This window comes from Saccostrea cucullata, unplaced genomic scaffold, assembly GCF_032062105.1.
Source record: "Saccostrea cucullata isolate Sc308-1 unplaced genomic scaffold, CSIRO_AGI_Scuc_v1 ctg14239, whole genome shotgun sequence".
In the NCBI taxonomy this organism is placed as follows: domain Eukaryota; kingdom Metazoa; phylum Mollusca; class Bivalvia; order Ostreida; family Ostreidae; genus Saccostrea; species Saccostrea cuccullata.
The window spans coordinates 1-15,205 of NW_026931626.1; the positions used below are offsets into that span (position 1 = coordinate 1).

The 15,205-nt window shown below is 31.8% G+C and overlaps 1 pseudogene; it reads left to right on the forward strand.

Moving 5' to 3' along the window:
* The first annotated feature begins 369 nt into the window (after nt 1-369).
* LOC134233163 (uncharacterized) lies at nt 370-1,907 on the forward strand (annotated as a pseudogene).
* The last annotated feature ends 13,298 nt before the right edge of the window (nt 1,908-15,205 follow it).

Genomic DNA, 15,205 nt, shown 5'->3' on the forward strand with positions numbered 1-15,205 from the left:
GTGGAAAATCAAGTGAAAACAAGAGATGAGGAAAGTGTGATGGTGAGTGGAAGTCACAAAGAAGGATTTAGACTGAAAACATCAGATGTAGACATTATGTCGTGGCCAAATGATCACTGTGTAATCTGGGAATTTTCTCAGTCTCAGTATTACAACTCACACAGACAAACACTGATCCTGTGTGACTGTTCTGATAGTCCACCAGGATTCACTTTGTTATATTTACTAGCATCAAGCACGGACAGGGAGATTCAGAGATCTTGTGTTAGAATGAAAAACATAAATTATATATCTAGTTCTAAGTACAGACAGATTGTGTGTTCATCATCACTTCTCTCCACTCAACATGGACCCTGTGTCAGTGGAACACTAGGAACAACAGAATATGATCAAGCCCACTGTTTTGCTTGCGACTTTTGGCCTCCCTCTGCCTCCTCATGGATAGACAGATGTCACTCATGGCCCCCGGCTCATATTGTTGATAATATAGTAAAATATGGATGCCACTTTGTAGCAGTTGGAAATAAGCTAGGAAGTTATGAAGACCATGAATGGAGAATTTCATTCTCTCTGGCAGAACAAAAACTAGTGTATGCAATGAGCCACTGTCAATTCTTAACTTATGGCTTGCTTAAATTGTTCTTAACAGAAATAATTAACAATGGACTCAGTGATTATGATAAATTACTGTGTTCCTATCACATGAAGACATCAGTTTTCTGGGTGATTCAACAAAATATATTGTGTCATTGGTGTCCCAATAATCTCCTTGGGGGTTTCTGGGCCTGTTTTAAACTCATCCTCAAATGGGTGTATGAGAGGAGTCTGTCCTAACTTTTTTATTCCAGATAACAACATGTTTCTTAGTAAAATCTATGGTGACAAACAAAATCAATTATTTGATAGACTTTATGGGTTATATGAAAAGGGTTTAGCATTCCTGCTACTACACAGTTCTTCAGTAAGATCTTATATTTTAAATCTCCCTCATAACCCCAGACTCTCTATCTATACAGATGAGCATACTCTGATTTCTGAGGCTGAGTTTGATAGAAACCTATTCAAAGTCGAAATAGACGATGCAAGACACAGTTTGTTATCAATCGGACACACAAAGGTGTATGAGATATCTACATTCAATAGAACAGATGATAGGTTTTTCCCTCTTTACACATTATGAAGTAATGATGCTTCAGAAATTAACAGCTACTGTCCTTCAGAACAGTGCTTTTATGTTACAAATGGAAACTTACACACATAAAAATAAACTGAGGTATAGAGCTGACAAAATCTCCTGTCACATGCTGAAATTAGCAGCCAAGCTTGGTTATATTACTGACATGCTGTACGTAGCCTTGTATCATTACAGGACACTTAAATTTATTGAGGTTTTATCTATTATAGAGATGATCAAGGTCAAATTAGCACAGCCATATGTGATGTATTTGAGTAAAGTAGATACAGAGATGTATATTGAGGCTGTAGGCGGGCAGTCCTGGTCTATAAAAATGAGAAATGCTGTCGCAAGGTATATCAGACTTGACAATGAAATCCATTACATAAATGAATTGATACCAGAACAACAGTCTGCTCTTCAGAATGACATGTCTATATTATATATACCACCGTTTGTACTGTTATACATGCTAAAGGTCTTGTGTTACAGACATGTAGACACAAAGAGAGTACAGACAGCTCTAGACGATCTACAGACACTAGTTCACTATGATGACGGACACTTTATACCTTTAGATTACAGAGACATATCGTGGCAGATTCTGGGGATATGTCAACAGGTGACAGGGAACCCCCAGGCTGCTCTATACTCATATCAACAATCTCTCAGACAAGAACCATATCACAATATACAAACAGCTGCAACAAAGAGAATACAGGAAGTTTGTTGATTGAAACCCGTAATCAACAAATTTTCAGACATGTGTAGGAAATCACCTTGTATGATTTTGCTCATTTACATATTTCTCCTAATTTCATATTTTCAATTTAATAAAATTTGGCCGGAATTCATAAAACTTTTGCATTCTCAAGTTAAAAAATCATTTAAGTTACGTATTTTTTAACCTAACTTTCCTACGGTTTACTTAAATAAGGTAGAAACTCTCATGTGTTAAAGTTAATTAGAACGTAACGTTAGATAAGTTTCCTCAGGAGGTGTCTTAAGTAGATAAGAAATAATTAAGATTTCTTTATCAATAAAAAATTATGATTATCTGAAAAAAGCCTTGTCTTTCAGTAATAAAAGACCATGCTTTAACATCTAGCAATAAATTGTTTTTAACTTTGGTAATTTGTGTACTAGTAAGATGCAAATGTGAAATGTTTTGACAAAGCTGTACATATCAATTGTGATGTAATACACATCGCTTTAAATATCTCCATCACAAAAGAGTACTCTTTTTTTCTGGACTGTCCATGTATAGTAAATAATTTTCGGGCAGCAATTTTCGTTTTTTACTCATTCTGTATTCCAGCACATATCAAAGTCAGAATTGAGGTAATAAAATTAACAGGGATATACAGCAGATAAATTGTTTTCAGGTTTGACCTCATAAGTACTATTTTAAGGAGGTCAGAGGTCAAATAAGTGCAAAAATTTCATCAATTTTTTCAACACTTTTCAATATTCCTATTAAAATTTCACGAAATGGATGCTAAAATAGAAATTTCTGCATATACTCTCAAGAAGGTATCAGAACTGCAATATCTCTGCACCATTTTAGTTCAAATATTTTTCTAATGACTTTTAAGTGGTTGCTAAGTAACAACATTTTAAATTTTTTGGCTATATACATTGTATATTTGTATTGCTCCTTCTAGACATTTTTGTATATTCCATGATTTGTTTATAAGATGTCAAGGAAAGTAATTTAAATGACATTATTGAATGAATTATTGACCTTGACACTTTTGTACTTATGGGGTCAAGGTCAAATCTGAAAAGAATGACGCCTGAAGAATATTTCAATTTTTAAATGCTGCAATCATTAACAAAGCATATGGTGCAGTTCCTAAAACATCAATGTGATAGTGGTACATGTTCACACATACTGACAACAACCCTCCATTATAATTATGCCAACTTGATTTTACTTTCAGGGACTCTGACCCTAGGCCAGGAAGGACAACTCTTTTATTTATAATTTGTTCAAAAAGTCTTTTAATGAAGCTTGAAAAGTAAATATGTTCATGCACCAATTTTTATTATCTGCCTCTCAATTTGTTTCAAGGTTCTTTGCAAAGCTTCATAAATAACTTCTTATTTTTTTTAACATCATGTTGATAAACATTGGTATCTAAATATGCTTTTCCGGGAGAAACATTTCTACTTTTAATTAGACCTTACTGAGAAGTTCAAAGAACCTTGAAGCACATTGAGAGGCATATAATGAAAATTGTTGCTTGAAAGGATTTAAGATCAATATATGAGAAGTGTCTCAATTGGCCTCTTAAATTGAACATCTTCATTTTACTTAATATATAGCTTTAATTTGTACAGTTATATATGCGACCTTTATTAGTCATTTATATTTTGATCAAAATGCCGTTATTTTAGAAATATGACATCATAAAAATCACATTTTCCTGACATTTTAGCAGATTTTGTATAAAACTGCTTATTTTCAAGCAGTTTTTCTTCCAGAAAATATAGAGCGCAGCTTAGAACAAGCTTTATATTTTTACAAAAGATGTATCTATCCAATACTAATTAGTGACAGAAAAATTGTGTATGTTCTACACTGCGCTCTATGTTTCCCATAAGAAAAAAAAAAACAAAAAGAAAAATTCAAATTTTGACTTTTTTGTCAGATAGCAAAAATAGCATTATTTCTCATATTAATTAAAGCTAGTGAGTGCATTTAAATGTGAAAAATATATAGGAAATATTTCTAATGTAATCTCTTCTGGAAAATAAATATCAATTAAACATATCTGAATGTCATTCTAAAATGTTGATTTTTAGGGGGCCAAAATTGGCTCTTATCATATATACTACTTTTCAAGCTTCTTTTCAAGACTTTTTGAATTAAATAATAAATTAAAGAGATGTCCTTCCTGGCTGAGGATCGGAGTCCCTAAAAAGGTCCTTATAGATGGTTGTGAAAGGCATTTTCTTCAAAAGCAACACAAAATTGGCTGACGCTTAAGATGAAGATCTAGTACACGATGAGGTCCAGTACAATCACTAGATTTAGCTACGTAGGTAGAATTACATACGTAGCTTTCTTAACCTACCTCATGTAGCTTTATTCATCTATTTCAATGCAATTTTTCAAAATTGTTCTTTTTATAAAAATTCACAAGTAAATTACTATTAATATTTATACTAAGGAGATTTTAAAAACAACCCAAAGCAGATATAGTTTACACATTAATGCGTGTGGACAATTTAGAGCAGAACAAGTAATTCCATTGTTTGGGTAACTGTCCCCTCTCCTGTGTGCGTTGAGGCATGGATGAGTATGATTACTTCACATTGGGATGCATGAATAATTACCTACCCATTTTCATGTTAAACAGAACTGTATTTTCTTTTCATTTCCGTCCTGAGTAACAACTGTTTTAACTGTTAAATAGCCCTAAAATTTTCAGAACTTTGATTGGAATTGCGCAGAAAAAGACTGCAATGAATCAAGAGTGCTTTTTCATGAATTGTTTTCAGATATGTGTTCAGAGTTGAAAATGATCACTTCATCAAAATAAAATTTCTGCATATCCAGAGAAAAATGCTTTTTCATACAAATAAATTGATTTGTTAGCTAAGTAAAGCTACCTCAGGTAGGTAAATAAAGCTAAGTAGGAAAATATAGTGATTGTACCAGACCTCCGTCCTGATGAGTCATTAGTACATTTTGTTTTCATTTGAACGTGAATACATTCTTAACGTAGGTCATGGGTTTGCTGACACCGTTAAAGCTGGATACGCAATTTATATGATTTGAGTGATTTTTTTTGTGCACAACTTATTGTGACATCACAATGAAAAAGAAAAGTTCAGTATATTATTCAGCTATAACTTTTGTTGGAATTGGTAGTTTAGTGTTATATCATTCATAGAACATACTGAAGTAATCAATTATATTATACTTTCATGTTAATTACTTGAATCTGATTCGTCGAGAAACATTTGATAAAAAGCACTACTACCCGCTGAATAATGAAGCCACGCCCTGCGTCGCAACAGTCAACATTGCTTGACGACGGGTGGTATTACAAAAAATAGCGACTGCGCGGAATTTATGCGCGCACGGTTCACTGTAATATGTATTTGTATAAAACATTCAGTATAATATAATAAATGCGCCTCGGTTGACAATGGTTTTCTTGGGGTGAAAATTTTCAATGTTACACTCAACTACATGCAATATTTATATAATAAAGAAGGATCATTTCGATTTTAATGACACTTGAAGCATGAAAAAATGTTACATCTGGTTTTATCAATTGCATCTTCTCGGGCTTATCGATTATGAAGCCTCAGATTTTTCAGAGTATATCAATACCAAATGGGCATAAGTTCAACTGAACTTTTTTCGCCATAAACTTTTTAGATAGTTTAAAAGAAAAAAAAATATCGTAAAGATGATATATAGTTTATATACCTTTATGCTAACATTATATTATATTATTTTCGAGAAGTCGTGTTTAACGCACCATCGGACAAATTGATCAGCACGGAAGTGAAGGGATTAACTTTGCATGTCTACATAATTACGTTGCATGTAACAAAATTTATCTTGCATGTACGGGGAAGAAATATGCTACAATACTGAAGGATCAAAGAAAAATCGCGAACATAGCGAAATTAAAACCATCTCAATTTTTTTTTGCAAATTTACAGTATTATTATAAAAGGGGTTGCTCATAAGGAAACATTATGCGTGCAAGTAATACAACGATGTCTTAATTCATGAATTAAAACATCATTGCATTACTTGCTCTCATATCTGGTCGCTAAGAGTAAAATGCAGAAATATTTGGAAATAATTTTCATGAGTTCAGATTTGCCGATCAATAATACAACTGTAAAATGGGAAGTGATGGGAAGCGATGGAAGGTAAAATCTAATACATAGCCATGATGTTAGTTAACATGAGGTAAGATTGTGCTACTGTTTGAAGTTAAAGGCATATAGAGGTAACGAACAGTATTTAATATCAAAGTCCACAAAACAATACAAGATAGGAGCAGACAAAACACGGACCTCTTAAGCATCAGAGATGGGATCAGGTGCCATGGAGGAGTGAGCATCCCCTGTTGACCGGTCACACACGCCGTGTGCTCCTTGTAATGATCGGGAAATAACGGATAATTTGTTGTTGATTCAGTGTATAAATAATGGACTAACAAATAGTAAGTAAAACGTCAGTCAGCATTTTACCTAATGATAAATTGTATTTTCTGACAAGGTCATTGTATCGACCATAGAACTTACGAAGTGATGACTCTAAACGAGACTCCTGCTTTGCGTTTCGTCGTGACTATGACAAAATCTTAGAAAAAAAATAAAGATTACTACTATTACTATTCACTAGTATATTAAGGAACGTTTCATCTGTCATTAAAGCTCTATTAATGATTTTGTTATATTTAAGAAATTACAATAATCTATCATTTCTTCCATTAACGAAATATTTCACATTAGTATTACAAGGTATAATATCAACAGATAACTAGATAAAATTAAAAACAAAATCAACAATTGACTTTGGTTGAGCAAGACTGACAACAGACTACAAAATTTATCCACTGGAAAAGAATTTTTAGTGATTTTCTTAAATATCTTCTCAAGTCCTCGACCATTGATGATGCACACAAAGAATAAAGAAATAGTGGTCTGCTTTTAGACAATATAAATTTATCTTGTCCCCAATCCTCTTCTTCATCTATTATCTTCTGTGTGGTCGACATCCATCGTTTCATTTTTAAAGGAAATTTTGGTTTGATAAAAAGCTAACCATCTTTGGCAAAACACGATTAAAGCTATGTGTTTTTTTCCAAGTAAAATGAGCTAATCAAATGCATTGCAAGGACCTAACTTTGTTACATGAACCAACATAAGCAAATTATTCATCCTCAGCATCTAGCTAGCATCAATATTCTCAGTTAAATACAGTATTTCCATGATCATCATCAGCAGGCAAAGGATAAAACTAGCATAACTAGCATTAAACTACTTCAAATCAGAATTGAATTAATGGCATTAGAAAATCAATGAAGTTTCATTAAGTAAACAATTTAAAATTATTAAGATGATGAAATAAACATGATAAAGGCCTTACAAAGCTTTTAACTGCAATGCTGAAATATCTATATATGTATTTACCTACGGCAACATGTTATTTGTTTCGGCAACAGTGACGTAATTATAAAACAGCAAAGTAACCATCAGGATATAGATAACTACCATTAAATCAGTAAGCAAAAGAAGTATTAAAATCACCATACAAAGGAAGTACTCAAATCAGTATCAATGCTGTAACAGAATTAGTCCCCTGCACAGTATAATGAGATCAAATCAGTATTGTTTTCCCAGGCAGTTTGTTACTGTAATAAAGTTGATTCAGTTGTTTAATTATGACTACATTGTTTTATAGTAGAGGTGTGTATATGATTGTTGTATATTTTTGAAAGGAGTACATTACTGACAAGTTTGGCCAGAGTGGTCAGATTGTGGAGCGATGGCAACTTAAGCCGGATGCCATGGTCCTACAGGACTTAGACGTCCTAGTGTTAGAGGATATTTTAGTCATGAGAACTGTTAAACAGGTGGCCACTAGAATAAGAAAGGCTTGTTAGACTGGCATATATTTCTCTACTTCTCAATTCCCGGTTAACATGTTTGTTTAAGTAAATTATGTTAATTTGTTTGGGTTTTATGCCTAAATTTGATTTTATTGAGATTTAAACAAATAATACTTTTAATGTCCGAGGTGCATTTGTCATATTTTCATGAATTTTCAAAATCAATTATCCGAAATATTTTACAGTTAATCCACTGAAGTTGATTTTTTTTAAAGTTTCATAAAAAGAACAGTTAAAGTTATTTTGAAGTATTTGTAAATAATTCGATCTGTGAGAAAGAATTAATTCAGCTACAAGCATGTTTTACTGCATAATCAAATATTGCTTGACCTGTTTAATGCCCATCGAGAATTTGTATCACACGTTAAATGTAATTATATTGCTTTGAAAAGACACAATATTCTCTAAACTCTGTGATTCGTTTTTTCAGTCTTAATATGCACTTAAAGAAACATTTGTTTAAGGAAATATTCCAACATAAACCTTAATATTGCTTATGTTAGCAGAGCATAAACCACGAAAATGCTATAAACAGAAAATGGAATGTTTTGTATTTTGGATACGGAAGTTATTTCACAAGTGAGACAGATTGCTTCAGCATGTACAATAGTGTGCATAGATATTTTCCTAATACAACTACAAAACATTTCCTCTATGTATCTCTTTTTTGTTTTATTTTTCCCGTTCGTACTCTTTAAATAAATCAGAATAGAGTTGTTTCCTCGTTTATCTCCTATCCTTCCATCCTTCCATCCTTCCATCCCAGTTTCCAAATAAAGTTTGTAAACATTTTTTTCTCATTAGAAATAAATGTAAAAAAAAGATAAATACAAAGTTTGTAAAACGAACCGTTTCATTTTAAGTTTACTGAAATCAGCTGGTAATTGATTGAAGCCTGCAAGATGTATGAAATTCATAAGAATCTTTCAAATTGTCCTAGAATAACGGGCATAACGTTTATTTGTTTGTATATTGTTTAACGTCCCTCTCCAGAATTTTTCAATCAAATGTAGACGCAACTATTCGCCAGTGGAAGGGTACTTATTTTTACATATGCTCTCGGAAATCATGACTGATATCTTTGAATATAATTTAACCTTTTAAACGATTAAATAGCTAAATATTTGGTACAAAACAATTTACAGTTTTATTTAATTTATTTGGGAAAAAATAATAATTTAGAATTGATTTGTATTTATTACTGAAATTGGTTATACATTTAAAAATTTTGTTCCTATACATAATATACGAAAAATTATTTCAATGTTATGTTGAGTCAGCAAAACAAATCGATGTTGGATCGCTATGTAAGATGTTCGAACAGTCAGTGAGATGTTGGACCGCCTACGTCACATAATAGGCGGATCTTTATCTCATTTTCATTCGTTGGCGTTCAAAGATGACTGACTTAATGTTACATCACGGACGACAGTACAAAATACACGCATGACAAAAAATAAAATGAAAGGTATAAAGGCCCAGAGCAAACAGTTTGGTTCTTTGGTCCGACAAAACGCATTTTGCCCTCGAACTCAGTCAATAAATGTGTAACAGGGTTGATGGTAAAAAATGAAAACGCCTGTCAGGGTTCGAAACACTGTTTATTAATGGTTGTAGATATAAATATATTCACTATTGCCCTGAAATAAATAATAACAATACTGAGTAAAATCATAAAATCATTAATGCACAATTCAATATTATACACAATGCTGCATAAAGGGAGATAACTCTTACATTCATTACACATTATGATATAATATAATAACTCCCTTAGAATTTACACTTTGTGCATATAATTAAAATACTTTACAACAAAATATAAATATCACTTTTAAAGCTATAATATCTTCATAGACATTATGTACCTTTTTCTTATAAACAATAAATCATAAAAACAATAGCATACCATTCTGAGGGAATAGGCAAGCTCCCATGGTTAAATATCATACAAGTAGTACAAGGTTGGGAGTCCAGATGATAACTATAAATTATCATAAGCCTTATATAATTCTCTGATCAAAAAACATATGTTCATATTATCTAGATCATAAAAATACCTTTAACTTTACTGCTAATAACTAAGTAAAAATCCGACTTCCAAAATCTCTCTTACTGTGCAAAAGTGCTATGGAAATTAATATATATTGCAGGAATTACAGAGTTCACATTTAATGAACTATATATTAAAGATATGTTAAAGTTAGTAAATAAATATTAACTTCCCAGAAGATGTAGATAGTCTAAGTCAATAGTCAATTGGTCAAATTCTGTCACACCAAATCAATGGAACCTCTCTATCAACAATCTGGACAAAGAATGACCAGAAAGACCAAGAACACTTTGGAGGGAATTTTACAAACCAATAAAACACAAGAACACAAAACTAAAACCCAATAGAAACAAATGACTTGTAGAACTTATGGCCAGGACCTTAATTATAACCCTAAAGGCAAATAACAGGGTAGCACTGTATGTTACACCTGAATGACCATACACTTACCTAATAAGCTGAAATAAAAAATATATACAAATAGGATACAAAATAATCTGATATTTATTAATTAATTAGAAATTAATTAATAAATCATCACTCTTACAAATGTATACTATACTACTGATTTACAAAAGTGACATTCATGTAATACAAAAATATAAAATTTCCATAAAACATTGTCAGTTAGCAATCCATACAACATTAAAAGAACCAGTATTTATGGGACTGTGTCGTAAAGTAGGGACCTCACAACTGGTGGCCATGAGAAAAGATGTAAAGGACATCAATGATATGGTAGACAATCAAATGAAAACAGGTGATGGAAAAAGTGTGGTGTTTAGTTTTCTATATATGCTTTAAAAACTGGATGCCACTCTGTAGTAATAGAACATATGATTAGAAGACATGAAGGCCACAACTGGAGAATTTCTTTCTTTGTCTTTTCTATACTAACAACAATAAAACCATGAAAGACTACATAATGATGATTTTAATTGTGTTCCTATCACATATTGACAGCAGGTTTTGGTTGATTTGTAAAATTCAATACCTCACTGGTGTCGAAAAATATTTTCTAGTTTGTTTCTGGGTCTGTTTTTAACTCATCCTCAAATGGTTGTATGAGGGGTCTGTCCAATTTTTCATTCCAAATTAAAGTATGTTACTACTGATTTACAAAAGTGACATTCATGTAATATATAAAATTATTTACATTGAATTTATGCAATTACAACATTAAAAGAATCAGTATTTTGATGTTCCTTCTAGACAGTCCTCACAACTGGTGGCCATTAAATTATAAAGGACCTACATGATATGGTAGACAATCAAATGAAAACAGGTGATGGGAAAAGTGTGATTTTAGTTTTCATGATTTTGATAGAAAACTATATTTACACTTAGTAATAGAACATATGATACAGAAGACATGAACACAAATGGAGAATTTCTTTCTTTGTCTTTTCTAAACTACAAATTAAAACCATTAAGACTACATAATGATGATTTTAATTGTGTTCCTATCACATGACAGCGGGTTTAGTTGATTTGTAAAATTCAATACCTCACTGGTGTCGAAAAAAATCTTCTAGTGTGTTTCTGGGTCTGTTTTTAACTCATCCTCAAATGGTTGTATGACGATTAATTTTTCATTCCAAATTAAAGTATGTTAATGAGATCCACTGAATATATCAATTTTTAATAGAATTTATGGATTGTTTGAGAAGTGTTTTGATTTCCTTCTAGACAGTCCCTCCTGTATGCCTTATATTATAAATATCCTACATAACCCCAGACTCTCCATCTGTACAGGAACTCTCGATTTCTGATCATGATTTTGATAGAAAATTTACACTCGAACAAACTGAGGTACAGAGCTGAATAAAGGTTGGATTACAGTATTACAAGACACTTAGATACATGGAACCTTTTCTATTACAGAGATGATTAAGGTCAAATTAGCACAGCCATATGTGATGTTCAATATTGTAGGTCTAAGTATGTATATTGATGCTGTACGGGGGGCAGTCCAGGTTTACAAAAATAAGACAGGCTGTAGCATGGGATATCAGACTTGAAAATGGAATCAATTTCATCGAGGAATTGATTCCCTGAATTTTTGTCCCACCCTTTATACCATTTCCTTGGTAGAGATCTTGTGCTGCAGACATGTAGACACAATGAAAGTACACACAGTTCAAGGTGACCTGATTCTTCCTCTAAACCACTGTTTGTGAAACTTAACAGTTAACAGTTTATGAACTAGTTGATCTATACAAATATATATCATTATACAAAATTTTTAGTGGAATGACTCCCGAATATCTTCGTAATTTATGAATTTCAGTCTTCAACTTCATATAACCTGCGATCTGAAACTAATTATGATCTTAGATTATCAAAATTTCGTACAAAATTATTCAAGACCTCTTTTCAATATTCAGGAGTACATCTATGGAATAAACTTCCCCAACACATTAGATTCTCTCAATCTCTACGAACATTTAAGCGTAATGTGGAAAATTACATTATCAGCTGTCGTACAATCATTTAAGCATAATAAGGGTTCAATATTGTATATTGTACTGTTATTGTTAAAATGTGTATGTATTTGAACACTCTATTCATAATTCAGTGATTGTAATTCCTAAAACCTATTACATGTACTTAATTGTATATATCATGAGGAATTGTATCTTGACGAAGTGTATATATTTTGTATTTGATATATGTATATATATATATAGGGTACTAAATTTTTATTTAATTTAGTAAATTAATGTTTTGAATGTCTGCCTTTGCTTTGTTCCTATTTTGTATTGTTTTATGGACTTTGATATTGAATACTGTTCGTTATCTCCAAATCCTTCATTTCATAGATCATTATTTTGACATTCATAATAGATGGCTTTAAAAAAAATATATTAATTCTATATTAAGGCATGTCGTGTATGTTTTGTAGTGATTAAAATATATGCAATGGTTTAATGTGAGTATATGGGAAAATGGTAAAGACTTCCAATTATTCGATAACGTCGTAGAGGGATGGGGGTGGGGGTTGAGGTAGACATTGGCATTCAAAATCAGATGGTTATTTTCTTCAAAGTGGCAGAAAGACTGAAATGGTCGTCCCACTAAGAATTTGAAAGTAAAACAATCTTTAGACAATTTACAATTTCCTTTTGGTACTAAGGACTGATCAATCTTTACAAACTTAGTCCTTCCAGAGATTTTGAGCAATCTCTTCAAACTATCAAGCATGATATTACTGGTCTTTGATATATTTACCAACTTGTGACTTTCAAATATTCCTTTGATAAGATACATCAAATTCCAATTAAGCTATTTTTGACGTAGTTTTGATAAGTTTAGACAACCAAAATTAAAAATCTTCTTTGTTATTGTTTTCTACTTTATATAAAGATAGGACTTTTATGTAAATTATACAATTCAAATCAATCGCATTTCAAGAATATCAAAAGTTAAAAGTATTTACAGATTCATTTATTCACTCCACTTAAAACAAAAAAGTCTAAAGTCAATCAAAATATAAAAACGAGAGGTTATTCAAGTTAAATAAGTAAAAAACTTTGATTTAAAAGTAAATAATTCATATCATTTATACTTACATGTAATCTCGTATTATTATTTTTTTTTTAGCTCAGATATGCCATATATAGCTTTAAATATGCAAATTGTTTATTAAAATATGTGCCCACCCGGCGATCCAAAAAATTGTTTAATGAATTAGGTGTTTTAAAAGGTCATAAATAAAGGGAACCCCGATCCTTCAACTGGTGTCAGAATAATATAAATATTAGGGATTCTGTTGAAAATTACGCCAGACGATGGGTCAGATATGAAAAAAGAAGACGTTGACACCTTGTCAGAATGGATTAAATGTACCAGATCCATGTTAAAGTCACATATTAAAGATTGACGGGCAATATGAAAACCATCTATCCTTCTGTGTTCAATGAACCAGAAGTGAAAAAAGAATAGACCCTTTTCCTATGACATATTTTGTCTAGGAGTTATTCCCCTTAGCCGCCTTATTGTAGGGCAACATTCCCAGATCCCTTCAATATTCAACCAAGTTCAATTTGTTATACTGGTAACTGAGGTAAAGATAATGCTATTATTCTTATGAATATACTTTTGTTAAAGTCTTTATTAATTCATGATTATAAGATTGTGAATATTTTCCCCCATATATTTCTTGCATGCATGTTTAAAATTGGTTGCTCAAATAGGTAAATTCACTACTTTGCCCTACAAGATGGCGGCTAAGGGGAATAACTCCTAGGCAAAATATGTCACAGGAAAAGGGTCTATTAGATAGATTACACGATCAGTATGTACTAGTTCCTGTCGACAAAGTAGGTAACAACATTGTCTTCGTTTGTAAGACTCATTATATAAATTGCATTCTAGAAGAACTTGGATTTAATTCTACAAGTGGTAATCATACTTATACCCATACTTCCCTTTCTAAGGAAGAAATTCTTCATGCTCACTTGTCAGTTTTTTTATATACTTTTAATATTCCACAGAGCCAAAATAAATTTGAACTACCTTATATATATTGGATTCCGAAACTTCAAAAAAATCCTTACAAAGATACATTGCAGGTACCAGTAAATGTTTAATCAAACCTCTTTCTTTACTCCACACTAAGATATTGACAGTAGTGAAGAGAAATCTTCAAGAGTACTGTGCAACTATGTATTCAAGAAATGGTGTGAAGCAGATGTGGATACTAAAACATTCTAAAGAACTTTCGGACAATTTGAAATCACAAGACTTCACAAAAATCAATAGAATAAAAACTTACGACTTTTCAAACTTATACACAACAATTCCCCACGACAAATTAAAATCCAGGATTTTTTATATCATTGACAGCTGCTTCTACAATAAAAATGGAACTGGTCAATTTACTTACCTCGTCATTGGTCATTCGCAAAGTTATTTTGATAAAACAGATTCTGATTGCACATATAAGTACTCTGAAGTTGACATCAAGAAGATTCTTGAGTTTCTGATTGACAATATCTATGTGGTTTTTGGAAACCAGGTATTCCAACAATTTATTGGAATACCCATGGGTACAAATTATGCTTCGTTATTAGCAGACTTATTTTTATATTCTTATGAAGCAGAATTTATGCAAAATCTTATACGTGAAAAGAGGATAGCACTTGCTGTGGCCTTCATCGACGACGTATTGTCAATTAATAATGGTAATTTCTATTCCTACGTCGATTCGATATATCCTGGTGAGCTTTAAATAAAATATACCAAAGAGTCCGACAATTTTGTTTCATACTTGGATATTTTACTTGAAAAAGACACTAATGGTAATGTAACAACCAAGCTATATGA